At 44.2% G+C, this 19,522-nt stretch overlaps 1 protein-coding gene across 3 annotated transcripts in view; it reads left to right on the top strand.

Moving 5' to 3' along the window:
* Positions 1–18,665: 18,665 nt before the first annotated feature.
* The window catches only part of LOC121003400 (oocyte zinc finger protein XlCOF8.4-like), a 41,410-nt gene continuing 40,553 nt past the window's right edge, over positions 18,666–19,522 (top strand). For all 3 annotated transcript variants that reach the window (XM_040435237.1, XM_040435240.1, XM_040435238.1), the window contains exons 1-2: positions 18,666–18,696; positions 19,088–19,320. The gene's annotated coding sequence lies outside the window, so the exon portion shown is untranslated. The remainder of the gene's footprint in view (positions 18,697–19,087; positions 19,321–19,522) is intronic.

The following is a 19,522-nucleotide window of genomic DNA, read 5'->3' on the forward strand; positions in this document are numbered from 1 at the left end:
CAGAGGAGCGAGACAGAGCATCTGCTCTAATGTTCTTACAAGCCGGACGGAAATGGATCTCAAAGTTAAAGCGGGCGAAGAACAGAGACCAACGAGCCTGACGGGGATTTAATCTCTGAGCAGACTGGAGATAAGCCAGGTTCTTGTGGTCCGTGAAGATGTACACAGGATGTGTGGTGCCCTCGAGTAAATGTCTCCATTCCTCCAGTGCCAATTTAATAGCCAGCAGTTCCCTGTCCCCAATGGAGTAATTTCTCTCTGCGGAAGAGAATGTTTTAGAAAAGAAGCCACAAGTTGAAGTCTTGCCCCGGGAAGACTTCTGGGTGAGGACAGCTCCGGCTCCCACCGAGGAGGCATCCACTTCAAGAGAGAAAGGCTTGGTGGAATCTGGTCTAGAGAGAACGGGTGCAGAGGCAAAGGTGGATTTCAGGGACTGGAAGGCTTCCTCGGCTTGGGAAGGCCAGGATTTGGGGTTAGCTCCTTTTTTTAGTGAGGGCCACGATAGGAGCTACCAGAGTGGAATAGTGAGGGATGAATTGCCTGTAGTAATTCGCAAAGCCCAGAAATCTTTGTATGGCTCGGAGACCAAAGGGACGTGGCCAATCCAGAACCACCGAGAGTTTGGCTGGGTCCATTTGAAGTCCTTGGCCTGAGATAATGTAACCCAGGAAAGGCAGGGAGGTCCGTTCAAAAAGACATTTTTCAAGTTTAGCGTACAGGCGATTTCTCCTAAGACGAGTAAGAACTTGTTGCACATGGACCTGGTGTTGATCCAAATTGGAGGAAAAGATGAGGATATCATCCAGGTATACGACCACGCAGGTGTAAAGTAAGTCCCTGAAAATATCATTGACGAATTCCTGGAAGACAGCAGGTGTGTTGCAGAGGCCGAAGGGCATCACCAAATACTCGAAATGGCCGTCCCTTGTGTTAAAGGCGGTCTTCCACTCGTCTCCCTCACTGATACGGATCAGATTATAGGCCCCTCGAAGGTCCAATTTAGTGAAGATTTAGCCCCTCGGAGACGATCAAATAGCTCAGAGATTAGAGGCAGAGGGTAATGGTTCTTGATGGTAATTTTATTAAGACCTCTGTAGTCAATGCAGGGGCGGAGGGAGCCAACTTTTTTAGTCACGAAGAAAAAACCGGCCCCAGCAGCAGAAGAAGATTTTCTTATGAATCCTCTCTGTAGGTTCTCACGTATATAGTCGGACATGGCAAGAGTCTCAGGAGGTGAGAGAGGATAAATTCTGCCCCGAGGTGGAGTAGAACCGAGTATCAGGGCGATCGGGCAATCATAGGATCGGTGAGGAGGAATAACCTCAGCTTGTTTCTTGCAGAAGACATCCGTGAAGGAATGGTATGGCTTGGGCAGCCCAGAAGGCAGAGAAACTTGCGGGTTCTGTTTGACCAGAGCAGGCTTGAGACAGCGGTCCGAACAGGAGGAGCCCCAACGCAGGATCTCACCGGTGGACCAATTCAGGACAGGGCTATGACGTTGAAGCCACGGCAGACCCAGGAGGAGTTCAGAGGAACAGAAGGGAAGGACAAAGAACTCTAAAGTCTCGGTATGAAATATTCCGATGTCCATCTGCAGAGGCTGGGTACGGAACTGCACGGTGGCTGAGAGTCTCTCACTGTTAACAGTAGAGATGAAAAACGGCTTGGGTAGATGGATTACTGGAATACGGTACTTGTCAACTAAGGAGGCGTGAATGAAGTTGCCAGCTGAACCGGAATCCAAGAAGACGGCTGCGGAGAAATAGGACTTGGAAGAGATGATCAACTGCACGGGTATGATGAGACGTGGAGAGGAAGAATCCACACCTAGCAACGCCTCTCCCGCGCTTACTAGGTGCGAGCGTTTCCCGAATGCGGTGGACGGAGAGGACAATCTCTAAGGAAGTGCTCGGTACTGGCACAGTACAGACACAGGTTCTCGTTTCTGCGGCGGCTTCGTTCTTGCGGAGTCAAGCGTCACCGATCCACCTGCATGGCTTCCGCGGCGGAAAACCCAGTAGCGGGTTGAGGTGGATGCGGAAAAACGGGAGCCAGACGAGGAAAGCGTCTAGGACGAGCTTTTTCCTTTTCATGGAGGAGTTCTTCTTGTCTTTCGGTGAAACGTTTGTCTATCCTAGTGGCCGGCAAGATGAGGTCACTAAGAGTGGAAGGAAGCTCACGTGCAGCCAGAACGTCCTTTACTTCACTGTTAAGTCCTTTCTTGAAGGTGGCGCAAAGGGCTTCATTGTTCCAGTTCAGCTCAGAGGCCAGGGTGCGGAACTGAATGGCATAGCCACCCACGGAAGAACCTCCTTGGGTCAAATTTAGTAAGGCAGTCTCTGCGGAGGTAACCCGGGCAGGCTCCTCAAAAACATTCCGGAACTCTAGGCAGAAGCTCTGGACGGAAGTGGTGGCAGGATCTGCGCGGTCCCATAGTGGTGTAGCCCAGGCCAGGGCCTTCCCGGACAGTAAACTGAGTATAAAGGCTACCTTGGCTCACTCAGAAGGAAACTGGTCGGACAGAAGCTCGAGGTGGAGAGAGCACTGCGACAAGAACCCACGGCACTGCTTAGGATCTCCGTCATATTTGTCTGGTAAGGACAAACGGATTCTGGAACCGGTGGTAACTGCAGGCGGAGGTGATGCAGCAGGAGCAGACGGAGGAGCTGGCTGTTGCAGAGAAGGCAGGAGCTGCTGCAACATAGCGGTCAACTGGGCCAGCTGTTGACCCTGCTGGGCCACAATGGTGGTGAGGTCCTCCAGGCTTGGCAGGGGAACATCAGCGGGATTCATGGCCGGATCTTACTGTCACGAACCGGCAGGACAGGTAGTGAATCCTCTGGACCAGAGAGGCGATGGCGCGGGTTGTACTAGAGGACCGGTTCTAAGCAGTTACTGGTCTTCACCAGAGCCTGCCGCAAGGCGGGGTGGATTTGCCGCGGCGGGAAACTACCAGGTCGTGTCCCCTAGTAACAACTCAACCTCTCTGGCAGCTGATAAGGCGTGGTACACAGGGAGAAGGTAAGAGCGTAGTCGGACGTAGCAGCGGTCAGGGCAGGCGGCAAAGGTTCAAAGGCGAGTGGACGGTAGCAACGGGTACGGCAACAGGTAAGGCAAACTAACATCGTAGGGAACGCTTTCTCTGAGGCACAAGGCACAAAGATCCGGCAGAAAGCTGTGGGAGGAGAAGGTATAAATGGGCAGTGCACAGGTGCAGCCTAATTAAGTCAGCACTGCCTCTCACAACCTTAACCCTTAATAACCCCTTTGGACCAGGCACCAATCACTGGTGCACTGGTCCTTTGAATCTAAGAGTCCCGGCGCGCCCTAGAGAGCGAGGACGCACACGCTGAGACGCTGGAGTGCTGCCTGGGGGCATACGCTGTGAGCGCTCCGAGGCCAGCAGGGGACCCGGAGCGCTCAGCGTAACAAACGTTGACTGAAATAACCACTCGTTACAACCGAGGTATGCAGTAAAGCATTTGTGAAGCCACAACATGCACAACCTTGAGGCGGATGGGCTACAACAGCAAAAGACCCCACCGGGTACCACTCATCTCCACTACAAATAGGAAAAAGAGGCTACAATTTGCATGAGCTCACCAAAATTGGACTGTTGAAGACTGGAAAAATGTTGCCTGGTCTGATGAGTCTCGATTTCTGTTGAAACATTCAAATGGTAGAGTCCGAATTTAGCGTAAACAGAATGAGAACATGTATCCATCATGCCTTGTTACCACTGTGCAGGCTGGTGGTGGTGGTGTAATGGTGTGGGGGATGTTTTCTGGGCACACTTTAGGCCCCTTAGTGCCAATTGGGCATCGTTTAAATGCCACGGGCTACCTGAGCATTGTTTCTGACCATGTCCATCCCTTCATAACCACCATGTACCCATCCTCTGATGGCTACTTCCAGCAGGATAATGCACCATGTCACAAAGCTCGAATCATTTCAAATTGGTTTCTTGAACATGACAATGAGTTCACTCTACTAAAATGGCCCCCACAGTTACCAGATCTCAACCCAATAGAGCAGTGGTGGCGAACCTATGGCACGGGTGCCAGAGGTGGCACTCAGAGCCCTCTCTGTGGGCACTCACGCCCTGGAAAAAGTCTATGGTGTACCAATATGGCTTAGACTTTTCCTGCCATTCATCAGCACAGGACGCACTATAAATGGCACAAGCAGCGCACTGAATATAGGCAGGCTATTATAGCTAAATGATACAGTACATAGAAGATATAATACATTGGACTGTAGTGTTCAGGGTAAATTATCGTGTTGGCACTTTGCGATAATTATGTGGGTTCTGGGTTACAGTTTGGGCACTCGGTCTGTAAAAGGTCCGCCATCACTGCAATAGAGCATCTTTGGGATGTGGTGGAACGGGAGCTTCGTGCCCTGGATGTGCATCCCTTTAAATCTCCATTAACTGCAAGATGCTATCCTATCAATATGGGCCAACATTTCTAAAGAATGCTATCAGCACCTTGTTGAATCAATGCCACGTAGAATTAAGGCAGTTCTGAAGGCAAAAGGGGGTCCAACACCGTATTAGTATGGTGTTCCTAATAATTCTTTAGGTGAGTGTAGATTATCCGCAGAGGCTTGGCCAGTTTCATGGATTACTAATGGATTGATTCATAATATTGTTCTTTTAAAAAAATTTCCTATTGTTGTTTCAATAGTTTTATGGGGAAGGTATTTTAAGAAAAGAAGGACTCTGATCAACACAGATAATAAAGGTGTCGTATACGCAATTAATACGCTATCGTCTAAGTGTGAAATAGTGGTTAAGTTATTGAGACATTTTGTTTTATGTTGTATGAAACTTAATATTTGGGTTAAGGCTAAATATGTACAAGGTAAATATAATTTCTTAGCGGATTCTTTATCTCGTTTCCAGTTTGGCAATTTTTGGGAACTAGCACCAGGAGCGGAGTTGGAGGGAGTTCCTTGTCCTTGTCACCTTTGGGATCTGGTATGGGATTGATAGCTAAGGCTATCTGTAGCGCCTAAAAGGTGGGCTGCTTATATAGCCGCATGGTGGGATTGGTTAATGTTCTGTAATTCATTGAGCAGTGAGCATGACAATCTTGGTTGCGGTTTGCTATTTGTTGCTCATCTAGTTGAAAAGTCTTTTTCTTCAGTTGCTAGAACTCATAAGGATGGCTCTCCTCTTACCAAGTTTCAATTTTGCTTGGTACTTAAGAAATGTTTTGCTGCTCTTAGGCTCAGCTCTTTTAAAATTTTCTTCGCATTCTTTCAGAATTGGCGCAGCAACGGAGGCAGCTAGGTGTTGGTTACATGAAGCAATTATTAGACGAATAGGGTCTTGGGACTCACATATAGCTAAATTATATGTCAGACCGGATCTGTTATTATCAGACTAAATTATGTTTTATTTTTTTAGGAGGTCATTTAATTGTTTGGCTTATTGGCCATTCATATGTATTCTGGGCTTAGAAGAGAGCAGAGAAGAGAACATAGACTGAGGATTTATCGTTTGATTGCTCATCTTTACATGTCTACTGACGGGGTGTTAGAGGAATGGACTGGAGCAGTGTATTGCGGGAAGTTATGTTCAGAATTGCCCCGTCCTAATGTTTTGGTTTTACATGTAGGGGGAAATGATGTTGGGAAAATTAAAACGTGTTTGTTATTATGGGAAAAGAAAAGAGATTTGTCGCTGTTAAGATGCATGTTGCCAGACACTGTTTTGCTGTTTTCTGAAATAGTGCCTCGCTTAGTTTGGTCTATTAAAAATATTTTTTTTTTAGAAGATTCATAAGAGGGTTAATAGAGCCAGGAAGAGGTTTCTTCCATTGTTGGGCAGAGTTTCTTACAGGCACATTGATCTCAAAGGCTGGGTTTTGGGTCTGTTCAGATCGGTTAATGTTAAACTTGTCAGAAATTGGTGTTGACATTTTTAATGTGGGTTTGCAATGTGCCATTGAGAAAGGGCTGCAATGCTTGTGGGGGGCCTCGCCTTCTTAAGGCGTGGCTTTTGGGATTTATCACTCAGCTATAGCTGAGTGGATTGTGTTTTTTAATGGTTAATTAATTGGTTTTTAATGGTTACGTATTTATTTATTAAAAATGTATTTATTAATAATTTATGTATTAATTTATTGGGCATTGCGGCCATTTCTTCTATCATAAAGGTGTCTTGGTCTTCATTTATTATTTAGGCTACTTTCACATTAGCGTTTTTACGGATCCGTCATGGATCTGCAAAAACGCTTCCTTTACAATAATACAACCGCATGCATCTGTCATGAATGGATCCGGTTGTATTATGTCTTCTATAGCCATGACGGATCCGTCATGAACACCATTGAAAGCCAATAGGGGACAGATCCATTTTCTATTGTGTCAAAGAAAACGGATCCGTCCCCATTGACTTATATTGTGTGTCCGTTTGGCCTTGCTTCGTCAGGCGGACAAAAAAACGCTGCAGGCAGCGTTTTGGTGTCCGCCTCCAGAGTGGAATGGTGACTGAACGGAGGCAAACTGATGCATTCTGAGCGGATCCTTTTCCATTCAGAATGCATTAGGACAAAACTGATCCGTTTTGGACCGCTTCTGAGAGCCCATGACGGGTCTCAGAAACGGAAAGCCAAAACGCTAATGTGAAAGTAGCCTTAGGTATTTTAAGTTAATCTTTGTGGGTATAATGTGCTTCCATGTATAGGCCCCCCAGAGCGCTTTGCTTGGGGGACACATGGGGGCACATACACCTTTAGTGTAGGGTAAAGGTTTTTGTAGGATTTGTGTGTTCTCCCCCCCCCCCCCTCTTTGTTTTGTATTTGACAGGTAAAGTTACCTCAGGAAATTTTTTCCTGAGAGAAGATGACCAGGTTAATCTGGTTAGAAGCGGTATTAGCTAGTGAGTTGAGGTCTCTACTGATTGGTTGCCATCCGTTGCTGGGGGAGAAATCCAAGCTGTTGATTTGTTGTGGCTGTGAATGGCGGGAATCTGACCCCTTTATATTGCACCACTTGGCTGAGCAGGGGTGCCAGTTTGATCTGCGCCCACCCTCCCCCCCATGCTTTATTAGTGGGATTTATCACTCAGCTATAGCTGAGTGGATTGTGGTTTTTAATGGTTAATGAATTGGTTTTTAATGGTTAAGTATTTATTTATTTATTTATTTATTATAAATTATGAATTAATAATGTATATATTAAGTTATTGGGTAGCTCATAATAAAGAATTGCAGCCATTTCTTCCATCATAAAGGTGACTTGGTTTATTATTTAGGTATTTTAAGTTAAGCTTTGTGGATGTAATATGCCTCCATGTGTCCACGATTCGCATCATATGGAAAAAGATAGGACATGTTCTATCTTGTGCGGTGCAGAGGGACAAACCTGGAAGTCCATGGAAGGGCTTCTGAGTGTTTCCATGGGCTTCCGATCTGTGCCCATGCACCACAAAAGATAGAACATGTCCTATCTTTTGCCATATGTTGCGGCTCGTGCTAAAAATTGGCGCCCAGGCCTTACTGGGTCCCCACTGGTCTCAGTTTCCTGGTCGCATTGCAACACACAGGAAATGTCAGAAGATACCTGCTCCGCCAATCACAGCATTGACCCACCTTTCCTAAAAATTATTCTGTGCAGAACAACCCCTTTAAGGCCTCATTCATATTTCTGTGTTTCACTAAGGCCTCATGCACACGACCGTTGTGTGCATCCGCGGCCGTTGTTCTGTTTGACGTGATTTTCTGCGGTCCCATTGACTTTCAATGGGTCAGTTGAAAACTCGGCTACTGCACCGTTTTGTCACCCGCGCCCGTGACCCGTGTTTCCTGCCTTGAAAAAAATATAACCTGTCCTATTTTTTTCACGGCTAACGGTTCGCGGCCCCATTCAAGTCAATGGGGCCGTGAAAAACGCGTTTACACACCCGTTTGACATCCGCACCCGCGTCCGCGCCCGTTTTATTTCTTTCTTTTGCCATGTGCAATCTGTCTGGCAAAACTTGTACCAATAAAATTTTAAAAAAATATGTACAGGAAGTTTAAGGTCACAGGTTATGCTAATTTCTAGCCACTTGTGCCTGGAAGCTTCTCTGTGTGGTGAGGCAGCCATTACTGTTATTTTCCTGGCACCATGCCTCGCTGGAATGTGGAGAAGCTGATCACCCTGGTACAGGAGAGGCCAGTGATCTGGGATTCCCGATCAAATGATTACTTGGACCGGGTAAAAAAGGATGCTGCGTGGGAGCAAGTGGCCCGGAGCATGCACAAAAATGAATGGGCCAAAGCTGATAGCCGAGACCGGGCCGAATTATGTAAGTGCTAGCAATGTAGTTGTGCTGTCCTGGCCCTCTGTGTGCCAAAAAAATATTGTTTTAAACTCCCTGAGGTCACAATATTGTTTTTTTGGTGGTCCAGCTTCATTTTGCATAAAGGCCTGTACATGGTTTCCAAAAGTGGCGTCTATTAAATAGCATACCACACCATTTTTATCTTTAAATGGCTTTCCCTCCCTTTGCTACAGTATACAGTACTCATGTATAATCACATGTCTGTGCCCTTTTTTTTGCCTGACACGTGACCTTGTAATTGAGCATCTTCCAGTTGTCACCTTCACATATTGATAATTATTTTTGTCCAAATGGTTTGCACGACTAGTCTCCTCCACCTTGTTCTTCTTCATTAGTATCCACACACCTGCTGCACTGTACCATGTGGTGTTTAATCTGTCCATTTTAGAGTATTTATTGCTTTGTCCTCTTTTTTTTTGGCAAATTATACTATTTTTTATTTATTTTTTTTATTATTTTTTGGACTCACAATTGTTTATTATGTCATTTTTTTTACAGTAAAACAAACTAAAACCCGCTGGGCCAGTTGCCGGGACCAATTCCAGCGGGAGGTCTCAAGTAAAGGCCGGAGTGGGGAGGGGACCTCAAGGAATCGGCCCTACATATACACTGCACAGTTGCCGTTTTTAAGACCTGTTATGGATTTGAGGCCGTAAGTTTATTTTATTTTTTATTTGCATCTCAAATTTTGCGAACACTTGCGTTTGGATCTTGGTGAGCTAAAGTGTACACAAAAGTAATGGGTTGAGTTGTACTATTGAAGACATACAGTGGGGGAAATAATTATTTGACCCCTCACTGATTTTGTAAGTTTGTCCAATGACAAAGAAATGAAAAGTCTCAGAACAGTATCATTTCAATGGTAGGTTTATTGTAACAGTGGCAGATAGCACATCAAAAGGAAAATCGAAAAAATAACTTTAAATAAAAGATAGCAACTGATTTGCATTTCATTGAGTGAAATAAGTATTTGAACCCCTACCAACCATTAAGAGTTCTGGCTCCCACAGAGTGGTTAGACACTTCTACTCAATTAGTCACCCTCATTAAGGACACCTGTCTTAACTAGTCACCTGTATAAAAGACACCTGTCCACAGAATCAATCAATCAAGCAGACTCCAAACTCTCCAACATGGGAAAGACCAAAGAGCTGTCCAAGGATGTCAGAGACAAAATTGTAGACCTGCACAAGGCTGGAATGGGCTACAAAACCATTAGCAAGAAGCTGGGAGAGAAGGTGACAACTGTTGGTGCGATTGTTCGAAAATGGAAGGAGCACAAAATGAACATCAATCGACCTCGCTCTGGGGCTCCACGCAAGATCTCACCTCGTGGGGTGTCAATGGTTCTGAGAAAGGTGAAAAAGCATCCTAGAACTACACGGGAGGAGTTAGTTAATGACCTCAAATTAGCAGGGACCACAGTCACCAAGAAAACCATTGGAAACACATTACACCACAATGGATTAAAATCCTGCAGGGCTCGCAAGGTCCCCCTGCTCAGGAAGGCACATGTGCAGGCCCGTCTGAAGTTTGCCAATGAACACCTGAATGATTCAGAGAGTGACTGGGAGAAGGTGCTGTGGTCTGATGAGACCAAAATAGAGCTCTTTGGCATTAACTCAACTCGCTGTGTTTGGAGGAAGAAAAATGCTGCCTATGACCCCCAAAACACCGTCCCCACCGTCAAGCATGGGGGTGGAAACATTTTGCTTTGGGGGTGTTTTTCTGCTAAGGGCACAGGACAACTTATTCGCATAAACGGGAAAATGGACGGAGCCATGTATCGTGAAATCCTGAGCGACAACCTCCTTCCCTCTGCCAGGAAACTGAAAATGGGTCGTGGATGGGTGTTCCAGCACGACAATGACCCAAAACATACAGCAAAGGCAACAAAGGAGTGGCTCAAGAAGAAGCACATTAAGGTCATGGAGTGGCCTAGTCAGTCTCCGGACCTTAATCCAATCGAAAACCTATGGAGGGAGCTCAAGCTCAGAGTTGCACAGAGACAGCCTCGAAACCTTAGGGATTTAGAGATGATCTGCAAAGAGGAGTGGACCAACATTCCTCCTAAAATGTGCGCAAACTTGGTCATCAATTACAAGAAACGTTTGACCTCTGTGCTTGCAAACAAGGGTTTTTCCACCAAGTATTAAGGCTTTTTTTGTTAGAGGGTTCAAATACTTATTTCACTCAATGAAATGCAAATCAGTTGCTATCTTTTATTTAAAGTTATTTTTTCGATTTTCCTTTTGATGTGCTATCTGCCACTGTTACATTAAACCTACCATTGAAATGATACTGTTCTGAGACTTTTCATTTCTTTGTCATTGGACAAACTTACAAAATCAGTGAGGGGTCAAATAATTATTTCCCCCACTGTATACTTTCAGTAGGCCTGCCATGTCATAACTGACTCCACCTAGCTCTTTTCAAAATGAAACTCCAAGCATGCCAGAATAGCTGTAAGCTAACCAGTCCTGCTTGGAGTTGTAGTTGGGCATCAGATGGTGGGCAATAGTTTGTACATATCAGGTAAAGGACGGCTCTAGTGACTAAAGCCACTGAGGAAGAAGGTAGTCTAACCTTTGAAACGCGTCTGGCGTGGAAAGATAAAGTATTGGACCCTGGCAACGAACCGGCAAAACTAGAGAAAGCGCTTTCAGTGAACAAACAAGTTCCAGATTTATTGGCCATAAGTCTGGTAACCTACGGATAACATAACACAGCCGGTGCCATCAAACTAGCTGTTTGGGCGATGAGAGAAACGCCCACTGCAAATGGAAGTGCAGACTGGGAACTAACTACGGCGAAAAGAGAAAGAGACCTGTGACCTGTTACCGGACCTCCACGACAGCTAAAGCGGACCACATAGATCCGGGATATAACAGTAAGGCAGTCTCGTAATCTGTGCCTACAAGGTAAGCGTGCCTGCACTCGCATTACAGACCGGACACTACTAATTGTGAGTACCAGTGCACTGCATGATACCTTAGAGAGTAACGAACATTTCTGGCATTGCAATCCTCTGCCAGTTGATTGCGTTCAGTCCATAGTGGCAAATTGAAACTATCGCTATTGCAACATTTGAATACAAAGTTATACCTACACGCAAGCGGCTACAGACTCATTAGTATTCTGCCGCTAACATCGGCGAACCTCTGCTGTTTGTGGGCAATACAAGAGATTCTGCAGCAAATGAATATCCACTTATTATTTTAAACACAGTAACACAACGTAATTTGATTTATCCTACAGGATTCTTATTTTTGTTGAACAATTATTTACACAGATGGATCTGGATTAACCACAAGTGATTGTCTTTTTTCAGGATTCCGCCTTTTTTCTGGATTCTGCTTTTTACTTACCTTTTTTCTTTCTTTATAATACCGGCACTTGGATATTAGGATTGTTCCTTAATATTAGCACATTGGGAATTTATGTTTCTTCACACTTCGTATAGGTAGTAGTTATATTTGCTCAGATAACACTCCCGCACAGCGAGAGCCTCCATGCGTATCTAGATTGGACGGATCTGACCATTAGCAGCTCCATTCAATCTGCAACAGCCTATTGTGTATTCTTAGTGACCATCACTAGTTTCATATTTATTGTTTAGGATAATATTTATTGTTTAGTATAATTTTACGGTGTATTTTATTGTGTAGTGACAGGCCTGTATTTTTATATTGATTGAAGATATTAATTGATTGTTCCTAAATATATTCTTGAGTGGGAACCATCCTACCTATCTATATATCTATTTTATATATGTATTATTAATATTGTGATTAATAAATTTATCTGTTGGTTCCGGATATTAGAGTGCCCATCTCTTTCATTTGATAAAATAGTTTGTACATGCCTGGTGTTGGTTGTCTACATGAGTGTTTCCCAACCAGTATGCCTTCAGCAGTTGCAAAACTACAACTCCCAGCATGCCCGCACAGCCAAAGGCTGTCTGGGCATGCTGGGAGTTGTAGTTTTGCTGTCTGATGAGACGACACGTGCAGTGCGCAGACAGCGCCTCCCCTCTCTGTTTTGTTCCTGATGAATCAATTCATTGACGGTCCTAGAACATAGATGTTTGCAATCTGAACAAGAATAGAGATGCGAGATGACACGTGTGCACTGCATGCATTTTCTCCACATACCGATGTTCAGCGTGTTTGACGGCTGTTGGTCACACACCAATTTATTCTTTCGTACATATTTTCTGGGTTTTTTTTATTTTTAAAAAAATGTGCTCAAACCTCCCGTTTTTATGGGAGTTCTGAAAAGTGTGTTTCATTTATGGTTTCATAGGGTGACAATTTTTTTTTATCTAAGATACCTATTATCTACCTTTTGTAAGCTTTGAAAATTGGTACCCATTAGGTATTGGCACTGTCATCTTTAATGGTTTAATGTAATAGCACCAACCACAACATGGATTCCTTACATTGCTCATATAAAATGACAATACCCTAATCATATGATAATGGGTTATCATGATGTCCCAACAACGCTTGCCCAGCCGGCTTAAAACTACTACTCTCACCATGCTCAAGTGTGGCCTAGTTCATTCTTTTTTTTGGCCGTAACTGAGGTGCTACAAGGTTTTAACCTTACAACATGTATGTTTGGATGGTTGAAGCAGGCCACATACTGTCGAGATGGCCTGAATATCCGCACTGGTTTTGTCCCTTGAATGATTGATCCTCTACTGCCGCTGGACAGCTTCAAACAATGGTTTACCATTACATTAACCCTTGACAAAACTTGTCCCATCGTTGCACCTTAAATGGAATTAATTTCGGAATTGCACTATTCACATAGAAGCTGTTGTTCATTGTGTTCACTCAAATATCTGATGTATGCTGCTACTCCGTATATATATATATATGATATACACACGGCTGGTTACACCTAATATAAATGATGTACTTTTGTAATGTGGAACTCAAATGATCTAATTTTTACTTTTGGTTCTTTCAAATACAGTACTGTGGACAGTCTGGATCCTTCAGAAGATTCGGACACAGCTGGGAGTGAAACCCCTGCGGTTTTTTCCCCAGCAATCAGTCCAGCACCTACGCCGGCAGAGGACCTGGACGACTCAACACTGGCCCAGGCCCCCCTACCACTGGCCAGTCCATCCCGGAATATTCAGCCCCAGCCCAGACGTCGACGCCAAATCCCTCCCTCTACCTCTGGGCAAGAGAGTCGTGAGGTTATTGACGCACGCGTCATATATTTTTTTTTTGCCCAGAGGCGGAGTGATGGTGTGGAGGAGAAGATGCTAAGAGGACTTGGGCCCCTAATGAAGTAGGTAACTCCAAACGAGCATCACGAGTGCCTGGCTTCATTAGCAGTGGTCCTCAAAATGTTCACCATAGCAAATCATGGCGACATTCTCGGTAAATTGAATGGGATGAAGAGGGATTTAGAGAATGCTGGCCAGCACCAAACACCTGGACCCTTTCAATTTCCACCCCAACCCACCCAGCCACCTTCTTTCCCCCCACACCACCAGTACGGCCTACCCCAGGGCCAAAGGCAACGTGTGGCTCAGCCCCTTTACCCGGGCAGTTTGCCACCTGGACCACCACAGCAGGCCCATGGAAGGCCACGGTCCTCTTTTCCTGTGGGTTCCTTCACTCAGGACCTTCTGGATCTGTGATTTTTTTATTTAAAAAATTGTTTTATGTTCTAAAATAGTTTTGGGCATAATTTTCAAAACATTGCCTTACATTACCAAACGTTAAGGCCATTCGTTTTCATAAATGTGTTTTGGCCAAAAACTTGTTGTCTGTTTTTTTTTATTGCACAATCCACAAAATATTTTCCTTTAAAAATTGTATTGTTTTAAAAAAAAAACACGCACAGGAGCTCCCAAAACAACACTTTATTTGGATTTACAACACCTTTATTTAGGGCGACTTTGATGTTGAGGTATTAGAAAAAATTTTGGACAATATACTACAAAAATATTGATGTTTTAGTCTATTAACAATTAGACCAAAGCATCATTTAAAATTAGTTATATGCAGATTTCAATATGAGATGTCCAAAAAATCTCAGCCCGCAAGCCCACGTCAAGGGTCCTCATTATCTTGCGAGTCCCTACACTCAACTATCACAATAATTATTAGTAATCTATCTAGCAAAAAAAACAAAACTAAAGAGCCCAGAAGATTTCAAATACTGCCACGAATAGCGTCCCTCTGCCATGGCACGGACCCCTCTGGGCTGAAATCTGAAGACGTAGGAAGATCTTCCAGGTCAACAGAAGAGGAAGCCTCGTGAATCCTGGTGAAGTTGTGTAGAACAGCACAAGCTTTAATCACCAGGGTAGCATTCTCCGGATCCATCTGTATGGATGACAAAAACACCCTCCACTTGCTAGAGAGTATCCCGAAAGCGCACTCAACATACCGACGGGCACGAGTCAACCGGTAGTTGAATATACGCCTCCTGACATCCAAACCACGCTTTGGAAAGGGCCGCATAACATGTGGAGTCAATGCAAACCCTTCATCCGCCACGAAGACAAATGGAGCCGGCGGACCTGTATATCCAGGCAGTCTTCTGGACTCGGGCAGGGCAAGCAGGTTGGCACGAAGCCGCTCACCCATTCTAGAAGCACTAAAGATGCGAGCATCCGCAGTGCTTCCATAGGCCCTGATATCAACCATTATAAACCGGTAATGACAGCAACAGACATCAGCACTACCGAAAAATATTGTTTATAATTGAAGTAACGGCTCCCTGAGTGAGGCGGCTTCTTCACACGGATGTGCTTGCCATCCATTGCCCCAATGCAGTTTGGAAACTGTGCTGAAATTTGGAAGCCCTCAGCAATCCAAACCCAATCGTCCGCCTTGGGCTGCGGCATCACCATCTCTCGGAGTTGCTGCCAGATCACATGGCAAGTGTGGCGTACAATTGGCGAGATCGTCAAGGTTCCTAAAAGAAACTCAAAATGCAGTGATGCAAAAGAGTTCCCAGTGGCAAGGAATCTGTTGAGAAAAAAAAAAAAAAAATCAAAACAAATCAGTCAACAGCAAATGGAAGGGAACAACAGATTCATGATTCTAGTCTAATGTTGTATACACTACATGATTGTAAACACCCTATGTCTAGTGGAGCGGGAACCTATGGGACAGGTGCCAGAGGCCCTCTGTGTGGGCACCCACACCCATTGAAAAGTCTAGGGTTTTTAAATATCCACCCTAGACTTTCCAAAGCATTCATCAGCACAGGGCACACTATGAAAACGACAGGCAGAATTTAAACAGGCATTTAGGGCACAATGCAAAAATGCTAAAACACTAAACTATATTGGACTACAGTATTCATGCAAATTGGACGTGTGGACATTTTGCATTAAACTGTACGGATCTGGGTTGATCATTCGCAACTCTGTCTGAAAACGGCTCGCCATCACTGCCCCATGTCCATGGTTGATTAAACTTCCTTTCCGAAAAAAAGTGTATATGAGCAAAACAAAAACAGCAATTGGGGTGTGGCCAGTACTACCACAACTAAGTTCCGAAAACTGTGTTTAGCCCCTTTGAAATGCAGATAGTCATGTGCAATTTCGAAAATATGAGAACATTAGGCATAATGAGTACGTTAGCAGAAAATCTCAGGTGTTGGCAGCAGCACAATCCTACAAAATAGGGAACAGACTGGTATATAGACTTCAAATAAGGTGGGGCACGCAGCTACAGATCCTGACAGAGGAACCCAATTCTTACAGACACTACAAAAATCAAAGGCACCCAACAGCATTTGACTAAGGCCTCTTTCACACTTGCGCTGTCCGAATCCGTCATGTACTCCATTTGCCGGAGGTGCCCGCCGGATCCGTAACACCACAAGTGAACTGTAAGCATTTGAAGACGGATCCGTCTTCAAAATGCGTTCAGTGTTACTATGGCAGCCAGGACGCTATTAAAGTCCTGGTTGCCATAGTAGTAGTGGGGAGCAGTATACTTACCGTCCGTGCGGCTACCGGGGCGCTCCAGAATGACGTCAGAGCGCCCCATGCGCATGGATGACGTGATCCATGCGATCACGTCATCCATGCGCGTGGGGCGCCCTGACGTCACTCTGAAGCGCCACGGGAGCCGCACGGACGGTAAGTATACTGCTCCCCCGCTCCCCACTACACTTTACCATGGCAAACAGGACTTTAGCGTCCTTGCAGCCGTGGTAACCATTCAGAAAAAGCTAAACGTCGGATCCGGTAATGCGCCGAAACAACGTTTAGCTTAAGGCCGGATCCGGATTAATGCCTTTCAATGGGCATTAATTCCGGATCCGGCCTTGTGGCATGTGATCAGGATTTTTGGCCGGAGCAAAAAGCTCAGCATGCTGCGGTATTTTCTCCGGCCAAAAAACGTTCCGGTCCGGAACCGAAGACATCCTGATGCATCCTGAACGGATTTCTCTCCATTCAGAATGCATGGGGATAATCCGGATCAGGATTCTTCCGGCATAGAGCCCCGACGCCGGAACAAAACAACGCAAGTGTGAAAGAGCCCTAAAAATATTAAATTAGTCACTCAGACAGGCAGGTTACAGCCTGCTGGAACATGGCTGACTGACTGACTAAAGCAACATTTTACAAAAACTACTGGCGAGTGCTGAGGATTCATGGAGTGTCTGGAGGCCATTAGCTGAACACGTTTAAAACTTGCACAAACGAAAATAAAAACATCAATAATGGATTCTTATGTGGCAGGGATTAAAGGGGTAAAACAAAAAACTGCCAAAAAAAAAAAAAGGCCAAAGAAACGTTAATAAAGCAAACAGTAGCACATGTTTCACAGCAGCCATTTTCAAGCACATGTTACTCCTGACACAAGCACTGCACATTACTGGGGAAAGTTTAAATGTTCAATATTGCTTACCTCAACGTGACAATGAGCCTTTTTTCCGGAGAAATGCTGCGCCTCATATTGGTGTCCATGAAGGTAAGGACAGTACGTAGAGACGACAGCAAGCGATCAAATGTACCCACTGACATCCGACAGAAGGAATAGAACTTCTCAGGATGCAGCCGCAGATCATTGTAGAGTGTATGGAAGTGTCCTTTCCGGTAGCGTTGTGAAACAATCGGATGGACCCAAAATCGTTGCCTTCTACTCGGTTGCTCATTCAACAAAGGAGTGCGCGGTCCCTATTGCCGAGAAACAACCCAATGCAGTAAGATCTCTTCCTCTGAATCAGACATGGTGATACAGCAAAGAGAAGCAGCCCAAATAACCTCTGTACTCTGGAAAGACTACAGAAAATGGCCACAAAACCAAACTCAGGTGACCTTCATTTATACCAGTATCCTGGGTGGAGCTATTAAAATAACATTTTTTTTAACCATACCATGTTTTCAGATGGGCCGCAAAAAAAATGGGAACACGGACACAACGGAAGAAAAAACGGCCACGGATCATGGAACAACGGAACCACGTTTTGCGGGACGTTAAAAAAACTGTAGTGTGCATGAGGCCTGACATGCACTCTTTGTATATTTCTGCAGACAGCACACGGACCCAGTGATTTTAATGTGCCTGTTCACATATCAGTATTATTTTACTGACCGTGGATCAATGACCAAACACGCCCATTATAGTCTATGGGTCCATGAAAAAAACGGACACAACACCGATGACATTTATGTTGCATCCACGTTAAGTCAGTTTTTCATTGACCAGTGATAGGAGTTGCTTCAGAAATGAACTTTCAGCTGAGAATTGTCCGTAGAATACGGATGACATACAGAGGGCAAATAATGGACACATGGACCAAACATGGTTTATTCACGGACATCAAATGGACATGAAATATGAACGAGATCTTAGATTCACTAGTGATGACTTGATAAACTGCCATTTGTTTCAAAGACTTAAAAGACTGAGAGATGTTGCAAATATGTAACATTGCCTTGCAGATGCCTACAGACAACCAACTGCAACATTTATTACCAACAAGCTACATTACCAGCTACGTTTTTATATACTAAGTACAATATATACCAAAAAAATAATACACAATCCTGGTGGTCAAGCAGGCTTGAAGGACATATATTATACTTTCTCACAGGACTCTGATGAAAGCACCACAGACAATAGCTTCCATAGGGTAACCAACTGCAAGCACATTACATACACATCTCTGCTGCACAGAAGACATGTGATACATAACACATAGCTACTATACTGTCCGTTACTCCTCCCCCACATCACTGATCACATGACTGTGTCTTCATCAAAGGTCCAATAGTGACTAAACTCGTTTAACAACATGTGACTGATCACATGACTGTGATGTCATCAAAGGTCCTGTAGCCACTAGGAAGTAACATCTACAAACAAGTTAGTAATCAAATCATGTGTGATTTGTATTTATATATACAATATTTGTGTGTGTCTGTGTATATATATATATATATATATATATACTGTCTGGGTATATAGTATGCACATGCCTATACTGTTCAATAGTGGATGTATATATAGCATGCATGTGGAAATACTGTATCGATTGTACTATATTTTTTTACTCTATGAATATTTCATTTTTGTGTACTACTATGGTTTGTGTACTGTGGTTCTGTGTTGTACTATGGATATTGTAGCTTATTGTTTTATGTCTACTGGTAGAAAATGTCTGTGTAAGAAATGTGTATAAGCAGTAAAAAGTCTAAAAATCTTAATAAAAATAGTTCCATGCCTGTTTAAAACTCTCCTGTTTATCATCTGCCAGGTACTGACAAAGTGCTGACAATGATGCACATGGTGACTTCAGATGCCGGATGATGAGAACCCTTGTGGACTCGCCCAAGGAGGACCTAAGGCTCTGTTCACATCACAGCTGTAAATATGTGTTGAGTGTGTACACTTGGAAGCCTATTCTGTTGTATACTCTAACGCGCCCATAAACCCCAAAACTTTTATCTAATTGTGATGGAAAGCATCAACTTCACTTTTCAACACAAGGTGATTATGAGCGAAACCAAAAACTGTATAGAGCACAGTATATGTTTTACAAATGATAGAGTCAGTGTCTAATATATGCTAGTTTATATGCTTATGGTTGCATACTTTTGGTATATGACCCAAAAGTGATCTGAACAGAGCCTAAGTGCATTTCCAGATATGACTCCCACAACTAATAGACTAGTGGTTTGAGGTTCCGGTT

Source organism: Bufo bufo, chromosome 6, assembly GCF_905171765.1.
Source record: "Bufo bufo chromosome 6, aBufBuf1.1, whole genome shotgun sequence".
NCBI lineage: Eukaryota > Metazoa > Chordata > Amphibia > Anura > Bufonidae > Bufo > Bufo bufo.